Genomic DNA, 23,871 nt, shown 5'->3' on the forward strand with positions numbered 1-23,871 from the left:
CCGACAAAACGCTCCGATCGGACACATTCCGACGGAATCTCCGACCGTGCGTACAAGGGCTCAGAGATGAACATCAAACATTAACATTACCAGGAATCTCTATGCATCCCTACTCCTTGACTCCAGTTCAAGGTTACCCTGATTTTGCTTCAAGCCTTGAAAATAAACTCCTCAATTCGGAGTCAAACACTTCATGACACAAACTGACTGGCTTGACCACACAGTCATACAAAACTTGCCCCCCCTCCCACACACACACACACACACACACACACACACGCCTTTCAGGTGCTGCATTTTCTGAATCTTCTCTTGAGCCTTTTCATTAACTCCTTTTGAGGTAAGGCCTACTCTCAGATCCCACCATGTTGGATGTCATCTGAATGAGTGGATCATGGTTCAATCACTGCATTCTGGTTGGAAGTCATATGCTAGTTCATACCTAGAAGAGCCAAGAGTTTGTGAAACATGTTACAGTGCAATCAAGCGACAGTCAAGTGAGATGGAGGTGCACATACTGTAAGTGTGCCAGGATATTTTGGTAAGATACCCTCTTACTGTGCACTGAATTGCTTTAGGTTTGGATTACAACACAGTTGCAGGAAAGTTCCAAGAGAATTGGAGATTTCAAATGGGTTGTGTGCACTCAAATTATAATTTTTTTTATAAATATAATTTTATAAATATAGATGTACATAATAATAAACATTTGTACAAAAGTATTGCGATGTAAAAAAATAAACACAACTACTACCTTTATTTACTAAAGGTCCTCTGCTTTCAGAAAATATGTTTTATTTTAGGCACTAAAAGTACAATTTCAAGCCAAAAACACACATTTTAGCATTTGCGTGAAAAATAGAAAAATGGTGTGGCAGTGAAAGTGTTAAATCATTTACTAAACTAGTAGGGGTGGACTGAAGGACCCCCTGTTCGGTTTGCACCAGAATTTTCAAACATTGCGAAAGTTGGAAAGGAATCAAGAATCTCATTGAAGTCTATGGGAACCGATGTGAAAAATCAAAAGTGCCCATTTTGAAGGCTTTTATGCAATTAATCAAGCATACAATGGTTATGGAGTCTGGATACTGTCCTGGGGGACATGTATCAGTGCAAAAAAACATTTGTAAAAAAACATCATTTTTAAATGAGCAGTGATTTATTGATACTTAAAGTCAAAGTTCTTTTCAATATAGTGCCTGGGGGGTACCCTTAGTCCACCTGTAAGTGGCACATCTGGACTGTGTATAGAAGCTGCTGCAGCAATAATTGCATTTATAAAGCCCAAAAAATGACATTTTCCCTGCAAGCTTTCTTTATTTTCTAAGAAACAGCTTGGGGAGCCAGTCTGTATGATGAGGCCACAATGTAGTACACTGGGAACAAGATTAAAGATTTTTTGGATAAACTCTGGTGTCTCTAGCACAGACTTTGGATTTCTACTTCTGTAATGGGTGCAGAAAAATTGTACTTTGGGTGTCGGTGGCACCTTCACACCATAACCCTATAGAGGTACTTTTGATGAAAGCAAGAACTGGCCTTACTGTCAAAAATTGTAATGATATGCACCTGTCAAAATGGTGCAGAAAAATTCTTCTTTAGTGTCAGTGGCGCCTTCACTCAGTAACCCTATAAAGGTACTCTTGATGAAAGTAAGAATTGGCCTTGCTGTCAAAAATTGCAGTGATATGCACCTGTCAAACAGGTGCTGAAAAATTGTTGACAGTATATGCCCAGCGTCTAAATGCAAGCTTGTCAAAGCTGCTGGCTCTACAACTTCTGCCTTTCCATCTGGTGGATTCTGCCTCCTTTTGTGAATTTGTAGAATATGCTGTACCACAATGGCAGGTTCGCAGTTGCTATTTCTTTTCATGTAAGGCCATTCCAGCTCTCTACCATCACATAGAAAGGCAATGTTATGGCATTGTTGTTTGTTAACCACAAAGTCCATGTTACTGCTGACACGTGGTCCAGCAAGCATGGGCAGGGATGATATATTTAGATCACAGCACACTGGGTAACTCTGCTTGCAACTCAGAAGGATGCAGGACAGGGCTCAGTGCTGCAGCTTGTTGTGCCCCCGCGTCTCCATACAGCTGGTGATGATGCAAGATTTGTCAGCTCTACCCCCACCCTCTCCTCCTCCTCCTCCATGCCCTCCTCTGCAGAATTGTCCTATGAACCTCAAGTACCCCCTAAGCGTTCAAAGGGCTATTCAATGAGTCAGGCTAAAAGGTGCCATGCAGTCCTTCAGCTGGTGTGTCTAAGGGACAGGAACCACACCAGAGCATAGATTCTTGCAACTCTGCAGGGACAGGTCCAGAGGTCATTCACGCCATTCCAGCTGGAGCCAGGAATGGTGGTGTGTTATAATGGCACAATAGTAGACAGAGAAAGTTGACACATGTGCCATGTCTGGCACATGTCCTCAATTTGGTGGTGAAATTCAGCGGGAATTCCACCCGCCTGTAAACCACCTAATTTGTGATATGCCCACCAGGTGTAACTGGGATTTGGCAATGCTGCAGTGGCTGCACATGCAGCAGAGGGCCATCAACGAGTACCTGTGTAAGTATGGCACAACGACAGGCCTAAGCCAGCTCGGCTTTTTTTTCCCACACTAATGGCTGCTCATAAAGGATGCATGCACTGTACTGTCACCATTTGAGGAGGCCACAAGTATGGTGAGCCATGACAATGCATGCCTCATTGACACAATCCCTGTTGTGTTCCTGCTGGAGCAGACTCTGTGTGGTATTATGGACAGGGCACTCGAGGCAGAGCAGTGGGATGAAGAAGAGGACTTCCTTTCCTCTCAAGGGCCACCTTATGCAGACACCACTGTTCTTATTCCACATAACACAAAAGAGGAGAGAGAGGAGGAGTAGGATTTTGACAGTTTCAAAGGCATTGAAGCAGAGGAAGACATAGGTCAAACAGTAAGAGGTGGTTTTCCATTCCCAAAACCCTTGGGAGTAGTACATAGCTGGGAGGAGGCAGTTCCAGATACTGTAATCCTTAGTGAGGCAGCCTGCTTCTCATGCCTCTGCAAATTTATGGTGGAGAGCTTTCCAGTCAACAAACCACTAGCTTACTGGGTCATGAGAATAGACCACTGGCCAGAACTTACCCAGTAGGCTATTGAGCTGCTGGGCTGCCCTGCATACAGCATGCTTTCCGAACAGGCATTCAGTGCTGCTGGAGGTTTTGGCCCACCAACCGCCTCATTTGTGACATGCCCACCGGGTGGGACTCAATGTTGGCAATGCTGCAGAGGCTGCACACGCAGCAGAGGACCTGTGTGAGTATGGCCCCAGGACAGGGTCAGGGGAGCTTGGCTTCTTTTTGCCACGTCATCCGCTACTGATCAAGGATGCATGCACTGTCCTGTCACCATTTTAGGAGGCCACATGGATGGTGAGCAGTGACAATGCATGCATCAATGATACTGTCTCTCTTGTCTTCCTGTTGGAGCACACGCTTTGTGGAATAATGGACAGGGCACTTGAGGCAGAACAGCGGGAGGAAGAGGAGGACTTCCTTACCTCTCAAGGCCCCCTTTATCGAGATCTTTATCGAGATAATATTCCTGCGGGCCCGCCAAACACACAGGGAGAAGAGGAGGAGGATTGTGTCAACATGGACATGGAGGCTAACACTCAGCAGCAGTCTTCAAGGATTGGTTTTCAGTCTCCAGAAACCCAAGGAGTTGTACATGGCTGGGAGGAGGTTGTTATCCTTAGTGACCCAGAGGAATTGAATGCCTCTGCAAACTTACTCTGCATAGCCTCCCTGATTCTACAAAGCCTGCGAAAGGACCCTAGGATTCATGGTATGAAGGAGAGGGATCATTACTGGATGGCAACCCTTCTTGATATATGTTACAAGGGTATGGTTGCAGAACTCATCTTGCCTTTGCAGAGGGAGCATAGGATGAAACATCTTCAGGAGGCCTTGAAGAAAGGTTTGTGCAATGTTATTCCAGACCCTGGGAGGTTACAATTTCCTGCTGCTGGACAACGTGTTGCTGAGGCTTCATTCAGTCAGAGGAAGAGTGATGGAGAAGGTGGCCGGCTGACCGATGCCCCCTAGACAATTTTTCAGTACTGAGCACCAAGGTCTGATTGTTTCAAGCAACCATCGCCAGCGTCTGCATTACATAGTGCAGGAATATCTAGGGTCAAGAGCAGAATTGGAAACCTTTCCAACAGAGCATCCACTGGGTTACTGGGACTTGAGGATGGACCACTGGCCAGAACTAGCTCAATATGCAATTGAGCTACTGGCCTGTCCTGCATCCAGCATTCTTTCTGAATGCACATTCGGTGCTGCTGGAGGATTTGTAATGGATTATAGAGTACGTCTGTCCACAGACTCTGTTGATAGGCTCACATTCATAAAAATCAATCAGTCTTGGATCAGTAGCTATCAAGCACCTGATGCTGATGTAACTGATTGATTTTTCTATGGATCTGGAATCCCTTGAAGACTGCCTATGCTGAGTGACTATCCTATTCCTCCTCAATCTTCTTGATGATGCTAGCTTCCAACAATATTTTTGGTTTAGGGCACCACCACTGCCTATGGCCCAATTTTTCTGTCCCTATTTAACAGGGGAAGGTAATTACTATTTTTACAATATTTCACAGCAGGGCCCGTTCCTGCACCCAACAAGAGTATCTGTGAGGGGTTACTGTGTTGGGGCACCACCAAAGGCCCAATTTTTCTGCCACTGCCTCAGCAGCAGAAAAAAAGGACAAGCCTGCCCCATGGCCACCTGCAAAGGATGCACCATGTTCACGACAAGCACTGTTGACTGTAGACACAGAGCCTGCTTGCCCTCTTTTAGTGGCCCCGTGCTCCTCTGGTCCCCATGTGCTCCTCTGGTCCCCCACATGCTCCTTTGGTCCCTCACATGCTCCTCTGGTGCCCCTTGTGCTCCTCTGGTCCCCCATGTGCTCCTCTGGTAGCTCCGGCACTCCTCTGGTCCCCCTGTCTCCTCAGCCCCCCATTCTCCTCTGTTCCCCCTCATGCTCCTCTGCCACCCCATTCTCCTCTTTTCCCCCAAATGCTCCTCTATTCCCCCACTCTTCCCTGTTGCCCCATTCTCCTCTGTTCCCTCATGCTCCTCTGGTCCCCACATGCTCCTTTGGTCACCCTTGTGCTCCTCTGGTTCCCCATATTCTCCTCTGGTCCCCCATATACTCATCTGTCCCCTCCCATTCTCCTTTGTTCCTCCCATTATCCTCTGTTCCCCCACATGCTCCCCTATTACCTCCAGTCTCTTTTGTCCACCCATTTTCCTATGTTCCCCCCATTCTCCTCTGTTCCCTTCCATTCTCGTCTGTTCCCCCACATGCTCCTCATACCCCCATTCTCCTCTGTTCCCCCACATGCTCCTCTGGTCTCCCCCATCCACAGTGTTCACCTAGCTGTGCAGTATGTGAACAAGTTGAATACAGACATTATCCTCCACACTGAGAAGCTGATCACACGATCATAAAGACAGGCAGCCACACACAGTTGTAACAAAACCTTGCTCGGCACTCATTCTCCTGCTTTTTCCTTCCCTCGCTCTCGCTGCCCTGGAGAATCTAGATGCAGAGTGGGGAATGGAAAGAGCAGGAGAATGAGTGCCGATGAAGAGTATGTTACAACTGTGTGTGGCTGCTTGTCTTTCCGATTGTGTAATCAGCTTCTCAGTGTGGAGGATGTCTGTATTCAGCCCGTCCACATACTGCACAGCTAGCCAGGGAGAGGAGGTGAGCTCTGCGGGGTGGGGGGACCAGAGAAGTGGGGGTGGCGGTCCACTATCAGGAGGTAGAGGTGGATAAGCAGATACAGGAGGATTGGTACCAGCTGTGGCATCCCCCTCAATAATGTGCTTGGAGCACACGCATCCCCTGCCGCCCTTAGTTTTGGCCCTGAAAGTGACTTTTTTTTTAGGTTAATGCATCTTATGCATTATGGTGAAAACATTTCTGTCAGTCACCAGCCCCCCAGCCCCCGTTTTACTTACCTGAGTCCTGGAATTTCCAACAGCGAGGACACGCTGTCCCTCTGACCTGGGTTTTCGACACTCTATTGGATAGATTGATAGCAGCATAGCCATTGGCTTCCAATGCTGTCAATCAAATCCAATGATGCGGGCACTGGGGGCTGGGCCGAGTCTGACATTCGTGTCTATAGACGCAAATGCTGGACCCGCAAGGTAACCCCCTGGGACAGCGCTTTTCCAAGGGGGTAATCTGATGTGAGGAGGAGCTGTGAGAGCCACCGGGGGAACCCAGAAATCAAGGATCGGATCCACTCTGTGCAAAGCGAGCTGCACAGTGGAGTCAAGTATGATATGTTTGTTATTTAAAAAATAAAAAAAATAAAGCTTTACAATCATTTTAATAGACAACAGGTCACACTGCAGGACAATGAGGCTGACTAGCCTTGCTGACTTTTTTACCCTCCCCTTAAATGCAGGCAGTAATCCTTAAATTCCATATGCTGCATCTCACAAGATAAAAACAGAAAAGAAGAACAGTAAGCGCCACTGCTAAAGGCTAATCACTAATTAATTAGACAAGGTTTACAAGAAAATGGCCTTTGGACAGTCGAGCTAAACCAATACATCCTGTGGTACAGCTAATTTCACACCACACAGAACTGTAAAATGCCAGACTATCCAAAGTGGTGACCTTAGATTGTGGTTTGATTATTTACATGGTTGGGATGGGGCTAGGAACATTCTTGGAGTTTGTTATGCATCATTAATTTTCTCCCCATCCTAGAATTGCCTCTGCACAGATTCCCCAGTTCTAACAAAAGTAAGTTTCATGCTTGCCCAGTTTAATCATTTATTTATTTATTTAGTTAGTTTGTTTATTTGTGCCATTTTAGTTGACTTTCACTGGTGAATTAAATCAATCCATTCAGATATAATGAATCTCAAAGAACGCAATTGCATCCAACTGTGAGCATATCATAGTATAATAAGATAACAGAGTACAGTAAATGCATTCCTCTGTGGAACACTGCAAACGCAACTAGGAAAACATAAGAGCTGCGGATTTAGAAAGTCCTCTGTTTGTTGCTCCTCAGAACAATAAACTCAAATAATGGGACATTTTAAGATTAAAGTTGAAGTATTTTAGTAGATTGATAACACAAGGAAAACAACCTGAAAGTTAGGATCTTGGAAAAGTCATTGCAAAGACTTAATTATGGCCCAATATAAAATATTCCTTGATTCTGATTTTGTGCCCAGAATACCAAGCAAATGAAAACCAAGGTTACTAATGTATGAAGCAGCATTTATTTACACAAAGGGCCTTTTTCTCCAGGATAAAGAAGAGTTCAAGTAATCATTTCACAATCATTCTAAAAGAATAGGTCTTGATTAACTTAGAATCCAGACTGTAATAGTCAATAGTGCATTCTGTTAAGTAATCCTGCCCCTTTGTCTGAAATACTTTCCCTGACTTATTAAGAGATGGAAAGGTTTCAAAATGAAATTGCCAGTCAGCTTCAGAAACAACTCTATAAAGCATCATATGCTCTATTTCAAATTTCCATTATAAAACAAAAAAGTCAAGTTATGTTTTTTTCATTAGATTTCGCTAATTAGAAACAGAACACCTTTGTACTGCATTCTTTTTACAATGAAAGAAAAGATTTTAATATTTAGCGGAGGAGAGAGATTTATTTACATAATGTGATTTAGAAGTTGTTTTCAAGAATATTGAAGGTAATAAAATGTATGTTTAGATTATTCGCTAGAGTGAAAGTTTACACAAAGTACAAGGACTACTCAAGGATACTTTGTTCACCAAATTCAAATCAGAGCATCAAAATGCATAACATCTACAATATGTTGCAGTGAGTTAAAATATTCTATCCTAACCCATTGTTTCATTAATGAGATCTTCTTCCAATCTGGTTTGTCCTTACCATAACTATACTTTGATTTGCTGTCAAATCCTCTTTACCTTTTGTATTCTCTTCCTGCTGTTTTTAGATTGTAAGCTGTTCATTGCAGGGTTCCAGTCCCTTGATGTCATTAATTTGTATAATTTGTTACAGGTCAGCGACTATCTATCTTACTATCTATCTATCTATCTATCTATCTATCTATCTATCTATCTATCTATCTATCTATCTATCTATCTATCTATATATACAGGTGATACTCGAAAAATTTGAATATCTTGCAAAAGTTAATTTATTTCACTAATGCAACTTAAAAGGTGAAACTAATATTTGAGATAGACTCATTACATGCAAAGCAAGATAGTTCAAGCCGTGAAATTAGAATATTACATGCAATCAATGAAACAAGGTTTAGGTCCCTTTTGCAGCAATTACTGCCTCAATGCAGCATGGCATGGAGGTGATCAGCCTATGGTACTGCTGAGGGGTTATGGAAGACCAGGATACTTCAATAGCAGCCTTCAGCTCTTCTGCATTGTTCGTTCTCATGTCTCTCCTCTTTCTCTTGGCAATGCCCCAAAGATTCTCTAAGGGGTTCAGGTCAGGTGAGTTTTCTTGTAATCCCATGGTCATTGAACCAGGTTTTGGAGCTTTTGGCAGTGTGGGCAGGTGCCAAGTCCTGCTGGAAAATTAAGTCAGCATCCCCATAGAGCTCGTCTGCGGAAGGAAGCATGAAGTGCTCCAAATTCTCCTGGTAGATGTCTGCATTGACCCTGGACTTAATGAAGCACAGAGGACCAACACCAGCAGATGACATGCAATCAATGAAACAAGGTTTAGGTCCCTTTTACAGCAATTACTGCCTCAATGCAGCATGGCATGGAGGTGATCAGCCTATGGTACTGCTGAAGGGTTATGGAAGACCAGGACACTTCAATAGCAGCCTTCAGATTTTCTGCATTGTTTGTTCTCATGTCTCTCATCTTTCTCTTGGCAATGCCCCAAAGATTCTCTATGGGGTTCAGGTCAGGCGAATTTGCTGGCCAATCAAGCACAGTAATCCCATGGTCATTGAACCAGGTTTTGGAGCTTTTGGCAGTGTGGGCAGGTGCCAAGTCCTGCTGGAAAATTAAGTCAGAATCCCCATAGAGCTCATCTGTGGAAGGAAGCATGAAGTGCTCCAAATTCTGCTGGTAGATGTCTGCATTGACCCTGGACTTAATGAAGCACAGAGGACCAACACCAGCAGATGACATGGCTCCCCAAATCAACACAGACTGTGGAAACTTCACACTGGACTTCAAGCATCTTGCAGTGTGTGCCTTTCCATCCTTCCTCCATACTCTGGGTCCTTGGTTTCCAAATGAGATACAAAATTTGGTCTCATCAGACCAGGTCTGTTTTTCTTTAGCCCAGGTAAGACGCTTCTGTCGTTGTTTGTTGTTCAGGAGTGGCTTGACAAGAGGAATATGACACTTGAAGCCCATGTCCAGGGTCCGTCTGTGTGTGGTGGCTCTTGATGTAATGACTTCAGCCTTAGTCCACTGTTTGTGAAAGTCCCCACTTAATGACCTTTTCCTGAGAATCCTTTCCAGGCTGTGGTCATCCCTGCTGCTTGTGCACCTTTTTCTTCCACACTTTTCCCTTCCACATAACTTTCTATTAATGTGCTTTGATACAGCACTTTGGGAATATCCAACTTCTTTTGCAATTACCTTTTGAGGCTTTCCCTCCATATGGAGGGTGTCAATGATGGTTTTCTGCACAACTGTCAGGTCAGCAGTCTTTCGCATGGTTGTGATTCTTACTGAACCAGACTGAGAGACCATTTAAAGGCTCAGGAACTGGCTCAGGAACTGTTTGCCAGTGTTATGGCTTAATTAGCTGATTAGAGTGGGACACATTGAGCCTAGAATATTGCACCTTTTCACAAAATTCTAATTTTCTGAGATTGTGGATTTGGGGTTTTTATGAGCTGTGAGCCATAATCATCACAATTATGACAAATCACAGCTTGAACTATCTTGCTTTGCATGTCATAGTGTCTATGTGACATAGACATAGATATATATATATAAATATATATATATATATATATATGTGTAGAGATCTTTCTATCTATTATCTAGCTATCTATCTATCTCTCTCACTCCATATATATATATATATATATATATATATATATATATATAGAGAGAGAGAGAGAGAGAGATCCCAGTTGAAGTCACGTGTGTCACGTAACGCGTAGGACTCGAGGCTAATCAGATACCGGAACAGACGCTCAGACATTGAGACACGAGCTCGGCGCTCGTTTTTACAATGCTATCATAACCCCACAAAATGTGAGTGTTTTTTTATATATGCAAATAAAAGTTTTATTTCCATTCAAAAATACTACACTATGGTGGGCCTCTTTTATCTCTTTTAAACGTACATTGAGAACCCTATGATCTGAAGCACCCAGTGGAAAGAGAGGAAGAAAAGGATCATCCATACCTCTCCCCCCCCCCCCCCCATTCTCCTGGCTCCACTTAAAAGTGAACGAATGCCTAGGAAAGGATCGAGTTGAAGGGACCCCCCCCCTCCTCCTTTAATTATTCTGCTACATGCTGTTTACCTTACAGCAGTAAGGTAATCATTTACTTTTACCACGGGTGTCAGTGACACTGAAAATTGATCCTAATTTTTGCACTTAAAGGCACAGTGTCACTTTAATGCCAAGACAGTTATACACAGTGTTCCAGTGAAACACTTTGCACGTTTGCACTAATATTGCACATTGGACTAAGGATCAAAAGTCCAATACCGCACTGAACATTTGTTTAGTTAGATGATTTAAAATATTTTTTATACACCATTTATATATTTTTAACTATATTTTGTTTTGCTTTATTCGTTTATATACCAGTCACTGTATGAACCATTCACCTATGTTCTATATATATTGCACAGCGATATAACCACCTATAGCTACACTGTTTACGTTGATAATATTTATATCACTTAGATATTGTTTATTTTGTTTTTTACTGTTTTTGCACAAGTGAAAAACTACTATGCTCTTTTAACATATTTGCCAAGTAATTTAGTTTATTTTTTGATTTTGCACTTATGCACCTTACCGATAATTGTGATAAAGAACAGTCGGATATATAATTGATATTTTGGCAATATTGTGGTAACACATCACAAGAAAAATACATTATAAGGAGCGCAACACCCCCCCCCCCTTTCTTCACAATTTACACAAATTTGGACACAAGTTTGGTCCATACGGTGTATGCAGCACCCACTTTTTGAATATATCATAAATTCCTTTTAGCGCAGGAGTACCTACCTTACATTAACATAAAAGCATGGATCCATCCTGCCTTGTATCAACTCTTCAGGCTGGTGTGGTGGTGCAATGGTGTGGGGCAGTGTCATCACTAGGGGGTGGCTACTGTGACTATAGACCTGAATCTGGGGCCCATAGCCCAAGTCTCTTATCAGGTGCAGCGGTGCTGTGACTGTGTGTAAACAGAAGAGAGAAAATCGCTTGCTATTCTATGATTGAGGGGGGGGGGGGGCTTCCTCCTTCAATTCACACCCCTCCTCTCATTGGCTCCAGAGAAATGTAATTTTTAGTGCCAATTCTCAGTCATGAGCAGTAGAGGAGCTAGCAGGAGGAAGGACGGGAAATGTCAGCGATGTTAACTAGCGCAGATTGGACACTGAGCTGTGACAGGGTTGGGTGAGCGAGTGATGGAGGAGGAGAGCACTACCACAGGAGCCTGGACATTGTCAATGCTCAGATAAGACACCCCTCGGGTCAACAGACCATGGAGTAGCAGGTTGTGAGCATGCAGAGGAATGTCCAGAAAGGAGAAACTTTAAACATATCAAGTACCTCGGCAGGACCGGTATGATGAAAGTGAAAGTACAATTCTTGAATATGTTAGGAATATACTGGGACTTTTCAGGTACTACATACAGCAGATGCATTTTCACAAAATCATTCTTTTTAATATGATGTGTATGTAGAATATATCTCTGTAGCACCTGAAAAGTCCCAGTATATTTCTAACATATTCATGAATCTGAGGGGGGTCCAATCCGGTACTAGCAAGGTGTATCTAATAAAGTGGCCAGTGAGTGTGTGTGTGTATGTGTGTGTGTGTGTGTGTGTATATATAGATAGATAGATAGATAGAGAGATAGAGAGATAGAGAGATAGAGAGATAGAGAGATAGAGAGATAGATAGAGATATATATATAGATATAGATGCGTGTAGTGGGAAGGGAACGTATCAGCACTTTCCTACCTGAGAGCTCAAGATAGCATGTATTTTGTTTCCTGTCTAACCATTTATCTCTACCAGGAGTCTGCCACCTAAAAAATTGCTACAACCTTGGTGCCAGGAAATACCACATCTATTAGTACCCCATATCCCATTGAATGTGTTTGTACCTGTATGTATGTATCTATTTAGTTGTGGTCTTTGTTCATTTTTCACACTTGAACTTGCATGATTGTATGATTGTAAAGACAAAGTAATCATAAGATTCAACATCCCTTTGGGATTTACAGTTAAAGATAGTGGAAAGTAATTTGGTGCAAATGACCCTGATTCATAACCAATCCTAGTTGATTTTCAGTTGTGTGGATCACATTACTAAAACATACTCTACAATTGACTGCATGGATTTTTTCTGTCTTTTTTTTATGAACATCATGATTATACTGTATGTCAGTTATTTTGAAGATTTCAGAACATGGGTTCTAAGGGAAAATATTCCATATTGCATCTGCAAATACTTTCTGTAGTGTCTGCAATTGACTAATATTTCTGTATATAGAGTAAAAAAGTAATGCAAATGTATGCTTAATTAGTGCATGGATTTGTATTTTTTTTAATTGTTGCAGTCCTCAATCTGCAGAGTTCACATTTACCACTAAATAGCCACTCCTAAAGGACACACCATCACAAGATTCATTTCGTAAAACCTTAGTGTATGTTATTCTACCTACTCACCCTTTTTGTTAATAAATATTTAATGGTTACAAACTTTCAGTTAATTAGTCATGAAATACTCACCATTACCACAGGCAAAGGTTAGTGAATTGATTGTTTTACAACTTTTACACTAGCACTGCTGTCAACATAACCTTATAGAAACAAGAAGGTGCAATCACACTTGATTAGAATGCAAGCCAAAACATTATATTGCTGATGTAGCAAAATTAGCTTAGTGAATAATCAAGCTAATCATTTAATGCTGACAACTGGTACAAAACAAATAAAGCTAACGTTTTAAAGCTGGCAATACACACGTGCTTTTGCATATCATTTCGATAATACAATATTTTTCTTCACCATTGCACATATCCACTACCCACTGCTTGTCAAAAGATCTCCTCATAAAACTATACATGCTTCTATCCTATTCCTGAGAAAGAGCAGCTATTTTAGGTGTCAGTGCATATCTACTGTGACCGTTTACACTTTTTTTTTGTGCTGAAAAGAGATTAGATCATGGAACATTTATTAATGACACAGATAGATCAAAGCTGATCATACATTAATAATTTTTTAATTAAACCAGTAGGTTGAATGAAAAAAAAATACTTTATTTTATCTAGGTGGGAATGGGGGAATCACTCCCGCTGTGCTATTGTTTTCTGACAGTGAGGAGACATCCCCAAAGCCAGAATACACAAATACACAAATAGCTGGCGGAACCCATCAGGCTGGTTGTATAGATCAGTGTTTCTCAACTCCACTCCTCAAGGCGCCCCAACAGGTCAAGTTTTCAGACTTTCCATTATTTTGCACAGGTGACTTTATCAGTTTCACTGCCTTAGTAATTACCACAGCCGTTTCATCTGAGGGAAATCCTGAAAATATGACCTGTTGGGGCGCCTTGAGGACTGGAGTTGAGAAACACTGGTATAGATGTTGATCGGTAGATCAAATTCTGTACAACCAGCCTGCCCATACATGGATCAAAATTTGGCCTGTTAAGCAGAGATTTTGAACCATGTATGGTTGCCCTAAAGCCAGACTGAATTCTCTTAAATAGATATACAGACATACCCCACTTTTAAGTACACAATGGGGTTTGTTTACTAAAGCTAGAAAGTGCAAAATCAGGCTCACTTCTGCATAGAAACAAATGAGCTTCCAGGTTTTATTACCAAAGCTTAATTGAACAAGCTGAGGTTAGAAGCTCATTGGTTTCTATGCAGCAGTGAGCCTGATTTTGCACTTTCTAGCTTTAGTAAATAAACCACACTGTGTACTTAAAAGTGGGGTATGCCTGTACAGCAGAAAGACTGCAAACCTTAATTTTTCTAATCTACCTAGCAAGCCTCAGTGTAAAGCTGGATATACATGCATCAAAATTAGGCTGGTTCAGCAGGAATCAGCCAACTTTTGTCAGGCGTGTACCCCTGCCTGTTCAACAGAACAACTTCTGTTAAACAGTCCTGCTGAAAAAAAACAGCATTTGATCAGTGCTTGCAGCCAATGGCTGCAGTGCTGATCTGTGTATTCTGATGGGAAGGTTTCTACTGTCAGAATTCAAAGGAGCAATGGGGAGATCCTTGCATTCATATTCCCTGTGTACATGTGGGGGGGGGGGGGGACCTGTCCATGCATACCCTGCTTTGGACCCAGTACATTTGGTAATGTTGCAGATCAGGTTAGGAATACAGTTTCACCCAGAGAAAGGAGAATTTTAAAGTATTTTCTAGAAAAAAAAATGGACTTTAACTAAATAGAGAATGTTGATATAGCAAACAAAATCAAGTGAAATAATATTAAGTGAAGTTGAGTGTATTTCAATCATCCAAACATGTGCATGACAAAGTCTTGTTTTTGAGGGAATCTCATACCATCTTTGGGCCTTTTGAAGCTACTGCAGGGGTGTCCAGTCATCTCTAGGTGCCTGCACTTCATATCTGCAACAGTGTTTTACTTATAATAGTGACAGGGCTTACAGATTTAAGTTGCTGTGTGAACATTCTCTAGTTCCTTAGTAAATAAGTTATAGTTATGTTCTAAATCAGTGTTATTACATGTGCTAACATAAAGATAGTTTTCCTTTACAAACATTTGTAAAATATGTAAATCACTGACTGAGCAAATTGTCAGTGCTATATAAATACCTGCAATAGATTAAAATAAATGGATTCATAATGTATGTAAAAAGCTTTGAATAGCTTTTCAAGCCCTTTAGTTTCAGGCTGCAAGTGTGGAATATTGATTTTTATGGGAGTGCTAGCTATAGTTTTAGACAACCAAAAAATAAGTAGATAAATACTTCTCTTGAGTAAATTCCCTTCCTATCTACATATCTAAGCAAGCCAGCACTTCAATATGATTCCCACAAGACATATAGTATAACAAAATTAAAATACTCCTGCACTTTTGAGTAAACTTCCTTCTTGTATGCCTATCTAAGCAAACCAGCATGTCAATGTGACAAAATTTTAAGTAATTTTATATTAAATAACAAATAGGTTTATGTTAACCTGCTCTGTGCGATGAAATTACACCAAGCAGACAAAAACCTCCTCTTCTCGGGTCCCCCCACCTGGCACTTATGGCTCCTCCTCTTCCCGGTGTGCCAACATAGTAGGCAGCTTCCTATCATGGCATACATGTGGACTTGGTCTTGAGCTGCACTGCCTGTGTCCATAGGCACAGACAGTGTGGCTCAGCCTTGCCCCTTGCTCTCCTGTCACAGGATTTAACTGACAGCAGCTGGAGTCAATGGCTACCGCTGCCACAGCAAAGCTCATGAGACTGGAAAGTGCTGGATCGAGTGGGGACAAGGTAAGTATAGGGGGGAGCCATGAGGGGGTGATCATTTTACCTAAACATTTTTTACCATAAAGTAATATTAAAGGCAAATTTTTTGTTGTTTTAAAATAACAAACATGTTATACTTAGACATGTGCAGAGTAAAATATTTTGTTTCGGAATTTCGTTTTCATCCAAAAAATTAATTTATTTAGTTACTCCCGAAATCCGTTTTTATTTATTTCGTTTTTCGTTCAAAAATTGCATTCGTCCGAAAATCCACATGAATTATGGTCGAATCTGTCTTTGAAGGCTTATGGTGTCTGTCGAATGTATAAAGAAGATTCGACGGAGCTAGTATATAGCATACTTCGTGTGAACTTTAGAACCCTATTAAAGTCTATGGGACTCCAACTTTCAAAATCTAAAGTGCTAATTTTAAAGGCTAATTTGCAAGTTACTGTCCTAAAAAGTGTTTGGGGACCCGGGTCCTGCCCCAGGGGACATGTATCAATGCAAAAAAAAGTTTTAAAAACGGACGTTTTTTCAGGAGCAGTGATTTTAACCACTTCAATACAGGGCACTTTCGCCCCCTTCCTTCCCAGCCCAATTTTCAGCTTTCAGCGCTCTAGCGCTTTCAGTGACAATTGCGCGGTCATGCTACACTGTACCCAAATGAAATTTTTATCATTTTGTTCGCACAAATAGAGCTTTTTTTTGGTGGTATTTATTCACGACTCCGTTTTTTATTTTTTGTGATATAAGCGCAAAAATGCGGAAATTTTGAAAAAAAAAACAATATTTTCTTTTTTCTACTTCAATAAAAATCCAATAAAATCAAATTTTGTCATAAATTTAAGCCAAAATGTATTCTGCTACATGTTTTTGGTAAAAAAAAATCCGTTAAGTGTATAATAATTGGTTTGTGTGATCACGGACATATGTACGCAAATGATCATGTACATATGTGTGCAGGTGATCACGTACATATGTGTGCAGATAATCATTGGGACATGTGATTTTAGTGGGACATATGTGGGGGACATGTTTTTATTATTAGGGACATGTGTTTTTATTATTTGGGGACATGTATGTTTTGGGGACATGTGTGGGGACATTGTGTTTATACTGTGTGATGTGTTTACTGTGTGGTGTGTTTACTGTGTACACTAGACTGGTGATCAGTGAGTAAAAAGCTGTAAAAAGCAGCTCATACTCACTGATCAGCAGCCGGCTGCAGCGATCTGCTCTCCTCTCCACAGCGATGACTTCTGTGTGAGGAGAGGAGGAGCCGATTGCCTAGCAACCGGCTGTTTGTTTACATCACATGACGGCCGTGATTGGACACGGCCGTCATGTGATCAGGAGGGCCAATCACAGAGCCCTCCTGCCGATCTGAGATGCGCCGTGTCCGGGTGACACGGGCGCATCGGGATCGCGCCGCTGCGCGGGCACGCGCGCGCGCGATCCCGCTCCTCCTGATGGACGTTCCTGAACGTCCTATCAGGAGTAGGCGGCTCCCACCCGGCCGTATATGTGCATTGGCCGGGTGGGAAGTGGTTAATAATGATTAAAGTGAAACAATAAAAGTGTAATATTCCTTTAAATTTCGTAGGGGGGGTGTCTATAGTATGCCTGTGAAGGGGCGCATGTTTATGGTGCTTAGAACTGTCCCTGCACAAAGTGTCATTTATGCAGGAAAAAAAGTCCTTTAAAATACTCGCAGCTATTATGAATTGTCGGCTCCGTAATACAGAGAACACTCATTGAAAGTCATTGATAAAATAAATAAATAAATAAATAAATAAATAAAAAAGTGTGGGGGTCCCCCAAATTCAATTACCAGGCCCTTCCAGTCTGATATGGATATTACGGGGAACCCTGCGTCCAAAAAAAAAAATTTGACGTGGGGTTCCCCCTAAATATCCATACCAGACCCTTCAGGTCTGGTATGGATATTAAGGGGATCCCCGCGTGAAATAAAAAAAAATTGACGTGGGGGTCCCCCTAAAAATCCATACCAGACCCTTTATCCAAGCACGCAACCTGGCAGGCCGCAGGAAAAGAGGGGGGGACTAGAGAGCGGCCCCCCCTCCCTCCTGAACTGTACCAGGCCACATGCCCTCAACATTGGGAGGATGCTTTGGGGGTCTGTGACCCCTCAAAGCACCTTATCCCCATGTTGATGCGGAGAAGGGTCTCATCCCCACAACCCTGGCCGGTGGTTGTGGGAGTCTGCGGGTGGGGGGCTTATCAGAATCTGGAAGCCCCCTTTAACAAGGGGACCCCCAGATCCCGGCCCCCCCTGTTTGAAATGGTAAGGGGGTACAAAAGTACCCCTACCATTTCACAAAGAAAGTGTAAAAAATAGTTAAATAAGACAAACACACTTTTGAAAAATTCCTTTATTAAAAATAAAAAAAAATAAAAAAAGATTCCAGCGGTGGTAATCAACTCTTGCTATCCAGTGACGGACGATCATCTCTCCGGGGTCCAGCGATGGCTCATCTGAATCAGCGCAGCGAATCCATCCATCTTCTGTCTCCACTGAGGAGACACTGCGGGGATTCCGGCGGCCTGACGTTTGTTATATGCGGAGGGCGGGGCCACCGTCACCTGACCCCGCCCCCCTCTGACGCACAGGCATACTATAGACACCCCCCCTATGAAATTTAAAGGAATATTACACTTTTATTGTTTCACTTTAATCATTATTAAAATCACTGCTCCCGAAAAAACAGCCTTTTTTAAAACTTTTTTTTTGCATTGATACATGCAAACTGGGGCAGGACCCAGGTCCCCAAACACTTTTTAGGACAGTAAATTGCAGAATCTTTTCTCTCTGTCAATTCTTTTTTCTCTGTCGAATATTTTCTCTATATAATCTTGGACTAATAGAGGTAAGGTTAGGCACATTCGACCACAGGTTCTATAGACACAGATCGTTATTGTCAGAGTCACTTCGAATCTCCTATTCTATATCGAACTGTTGTAACAATGAAAACGAAAATAAAGCATTTATTTATGTCAGATCTTTAGTTTTTCGGATTCTGTGCTTTCGTTATCGTTTGTCAAAACGAAAATAGCTGAAATTCGGACGAAAATGCATTCGGACAAAAATGAATGCACATGTCTAGTTATACTTACCTGCCCTGTGCAATGGTTTTGCTGCTTGCGATCAGGAGCTTTCTGCTCATATAACCACCGTAACTGTCAAACATGGCAGTCACATGATCATAAACCTTGCCCCGCCTTCCAGCATCCTAAACCCCTTAGGGCCAGGAGGCACAGGCTCCAAGGGGTTAAGCACATGTGAACTACACCTATACCAAATACCACTCTATTGACTTATAGAATTTAGTGGTGAGCCTTATTTATATAGATGTTTATTTTAGTGACTTTTTTGGTTGGGAGGAAAACTATGGGGAGGTTGGCCCATGGGTTGTTATACTTGCCAGTATGTGTCCCATGTAGGTTTCTGTGCTGTGTTCTTCCTCTCACCTTGTGGCACACCCTGGAGATATTACATTTCAGAATAATCTGCCAATAGAACTTAACAAAAAAGTGCATTCTATGCATTCACAAATATAGAAAATATACTAAATCAAATCATTATTGTTCAACCAAAAAATAAAATAAAAGCCTCATGCATGTGTCCTGCTTCTTCTTCTATAGGGGGTCAACAATGTTAAGAGTCAGTGAAAACAGGGGTCCCTCATCCGGAGATAATTCCGAAAATCATCTGGATTATTCTCTTGGAGCTTCTGCAGCACTGGCATCTGACATAATTGGTCATGATTAATAAAGCAACCAATTTTTGGTCCAAGAACTCCTCCTCCTCCTGTTCCTGGACTGGACTTGGGTCAAAGTCAATAATAAATAATAAATAATAAATAACACATTATCTCCTCCGATTCCGCAACATGTCTGGTTTACGAACGGCCGTTCAGAAACTAACTGAAAAGCACAACGTAAAAAGCATAAAAAGAAAAGCGCAAATCAATACTAACCAAAATTCTGTTAACACGAAATTAGCAGAAGGAGCCCAAAGGATGGTGCTAAAGAGCTGAAAAACCATGTAGTACGCCACTACCTTCATGTTTGTTGGCTGACAATTCCTTGCCATTTGTATGCATGACAAAATCCAGGCCAAGGTTTGTGTGTACGAGGCTTACGAATTGATAATTGCACATTGTTGCTTATTCTGCTTGGGTTGCATCACATGTTTTGTAATAGGCATGTTTAAAAAAGGCCAATGAAAGTATTGCCATGTTTACATATTTTTAAAATTCACCTAAAGTAGTATTCACACTGTTGCATTACCTTGTCTATAAAACTCACAGGTAAAGTAGTACATTGCTGTCATTGGATATTGCTGAACCAATTCTGTGCTGAGCTGAGTACTGTGGGAACAACTTTTGATCTGCATTTTCTGTTTGCTCTAATGACAGGCGTCCTAAGAGGATGCCTTTCATCATACTGACAATGTAATAAGAAAACATAGGTCAGGTATGGCACTCTTTTATAGAATAATAGAGGGAAGTGGCACTAAGGAGTGCATACATTGCTTACCATGCAGTTTAAATGTGTTCTTAGGTATCATGCTGAGTGTTAAGCTTTATTTTTATTGCTTTCACTTAAATGTTACTTTTCAACAGAAATTGCAGTTGGATATTGTTTTAGATTGTATACATGCTTTATTTCTAACACTATCTGGGTCATACACAAGTTTCAAGCAGGATAATATATTAAAGGTGAACCTAAATTACAAAAGAGATAGTCATAAGGAAATCATAAATCACAATAATTACACTGACGCTTATCCTTGCGTTCCCTCTACATTTTATGCTGCTAGGCTGAAAAATTATTACAATTATGTGAATAGAACTAGCATGAGAAAGAAAGGAAACAGTAGGTTACGAATTCATCTTTACTCTGAGATGGGAGTATCTAATTGCAATAAAAGTTTAAGCAGGTGCTCTGGAAAAGAGCTTGATACCCTTGAGAGGCTGTAGCTTATTTTAAAATTGCATGAAGGTAACTTTAATAGCTTGGAAAAGAAAACAAGCTCCAGCTGGGGAATAATAGAATTATTTCAAGAGAATTCTGAAGACATGAGCACTTAAGACGGTACCTGCAGAATGGTCAAGGTATGGATGGATGCACATTTGCAGCTTTGTAAAAAAAATGCTAAAGACATTTACAGAGCAATAATGTTCTGTAGCTAATGACAAACATTTTGAAGCCACTGTTCACCTAGGTGATTGCTGATTTTTGTGAGTTAATACATTTTACCAATAATTAATCATTTTTTCTGCCTTTTTATAGCACCCACCTTGTGTTTTAATTAATCTTAGGGACTCCCTGTTCACTTAAAAAATCTAAAATAGAAATAATACTAAATATAACATTTATAGACAACAAACATGTCTGCTGTATGCATACTGTATATTGATACAGTGGCCATTATTTATTAACGGAAGCGAGCATGTTAACTTTGCAAAGGGAATTTTCACCTTAGAAAGTTAATTTGTAAAAATACACTTTTGGGAAAAATACCAAGTCAAGGAAAATTTAAAAAAAATGAATTTAAGTCAATACTTCTTCACCTCATTTGCTTAGCTAATTTTAGTAAATCAACCTCTATAACTCTCTGGAGTACAAGTTCAGACTCCGTACAGAGCAGCATGTAAGCAAGCAAAGGGGAAGTCACTGGAATTGTCTGAAAAATTGGCACTCAATAAAAGTGCAAAAAAAGCATAATGTACAATAAGCCTCAATACTCAATACAAATGTTGGGTTTTCATGCATTCCAATTTAAATAAACGAATCTTGTGTGAAAAATGGATGAAAAGTTTATACGAATATAAAATGTATTTGGAAGATCATTTTTATTTAAATCCAGACATAAGGGTGCATCTATTGATTATTTATAGCTTAATTTATATGTGTTGTTAAATTTGTTTATTGTCCTTGAAGTATTGTTTTAAAAAAGTAACACATTTTTAAAGAAAAATTCACAAATGACAATATATAAAAATAAGTAGGATGGGGTTGCTCCATGTCATAGTTGAAAAATGATTATATTCTGCATGGTAAATTCTGGCTTCTATATGTGTTGCACCCTTTGTGGGTAATAGGGAGATAATATTAGCAGTCAGTAATTTACAGCCTCTGCTGGGTAACAGCAGGTAGTGGTTAATTGAACACCAGTACAACTCTAATTACAATTCTACATCATTCAGAACATGCATTTTGAAATGATAACTTCATTATAGGGATGCATATGTTAACATAGTTCTCAGAAGAAATAGGATTTTAACTTCCTCATTATTTAGAAATTAAGGATAACATATAGGGATAGTGTGATATTGTATCCAAAAATAGAAAGCTTTAATACTGAATATTAAAGTGTTTGTATTTAAACAATTAGATAATGTGTCATATTCTTTATGATTCTTGGTTATTTTAAAGATAGCGATAGGATTGTATTCCACATACATTCCCATCAATATCTTAAATGTATTACACAGTTTCAGAACATCACTTTTATTCTGTATTGTTAGACTTTATTATATGTAAGTATTATGCACTCACAAATGGCTGAGGAATTTTAGTTGTATGCACTACTACTGCCCAGTAAAGTTGGGTTTCCCCTATTAGCAACTAATGAGACTCAAGCACAATACCAGTTCCTAACTATATGTTACTTTGTTACATAGTAAATGTTAATTCAATAATATTGTAAAGAAGCAAATGATGAATCATTATTATATGATTGCTCACCTGGCTTTCACAGTCCAGGTATCAGGATCAGTTTCTCTAATCCAGTTTGTACATTTTCAAATACTTATTTAAAACATTGAAAGCTGTACCCCAGTTCTTCATGAGTTAAGATACAGGGCAATCATAATTATCTGTGTCCCCATGGCAAAATAGTCATGAGTGTATAGACTCATGCAGTGTTGATAACAATCCATTTCATTGGGTTAGATGTCAACTGGAATGTGCCTCATATTTATATAAACCAAAGGATAATAATAATTACAGTATTTCTTGTATATCAAATTAATCAAAGCTGAATATTTCTTGTTTATGAAATTATTCAGAGTGAACACTAGATGAACATAAACTAGACACTATAGGGTGTATTTTTTTGAAAATGTACTTCAAATCTTCTGTAATGTAAATTACTCTTAGCCCTTGTACATACGGTCAGAGATTTCGACAACCAAATCCGTCAGATTTTGCCCGTCGGATTTTGTCCGTCAGATCTTGTCCGAAACTGTTGCATACACAGGGTCGGACTAAGTTGTCGAAAAATCCGATCTTTCAGAATGTGATGACGTAATTTCGTTACGATGGGACTACATTCAGGCTAGTAGCCAATAGCTTTGATGTAGGAATTTGATCTGAGCATGCCGTGGCACTTGGTCCGATCAAAATTCTCTACACATGATCGGAGTATGTCCGATCGAACCAGTTGGTCGGGAAATATTTCCAACAAGTTGGAAATTTGGGTCCGACGGATATTCAGACGGAAACATTCCGATGCATACCACACACAGTCGGATTATCCGACAACACGGTCCGATAGGACACATTCCGACGGATTCTCCGATCGTGTGTACAAGGCTTTAGAACAATAGCTTTGGGGTAAAGTTTTGGTGGGTTGTGAATTATTGTTTGATTTTCCCTTGCAAATAACAGAGTTCTGCAATAGCCCAACAAAGCCTATATATTACACTGTATGTGTAAGTGTTTTAGAAGAGAACAACACTGAGTGGCACTCTGGCTATTTCTTAAAGATAAACCCTAAGCCTTACCTTCCTAATTTCTATTTCCTGTGCTAAAAAGGATTAGTTTCATTTTTTATGCACACTGTGAGTTCCATAGAATGTTTATAAGCTTGATCTAGATATAGTGAAACCTTCTAATTTACTAGACAAACTCAAGCATCATCTAGCCCTCTGCTACTGATCCCCACTGCCCACCCTTTAACCTATTTGTTTTCTCTGCTGTCAGTTATTTATTTTCATCATCTTGTGTGGGTGATACCTCAGGTGGTATGTATGCAAATTGATTCCACCTAGGAAGTTTGGGTGGGTCTGGAGCCTTCCCACCCCAGGCCACAAGTCCACCTGCTGAAATACCTGGCTTGTTA

This window comes from Lithobates pipiens, unplaced genomic scaffold, assembly GCF_037356315.1.
Source record: "Lithobates pipiens isolate NorthernLeopardFrog02 unplaced genomic scaffold, aLitPip1_a1.2 Scaffold_18, whole genome shotgun sequence".
NCBI classification, from domain to species: domain Eukaryota; kingdom Metazoa; phylum Chordata; class Amphibia; order Anura; family Ranidae; genus Lithobates; species Lithobates pipiens.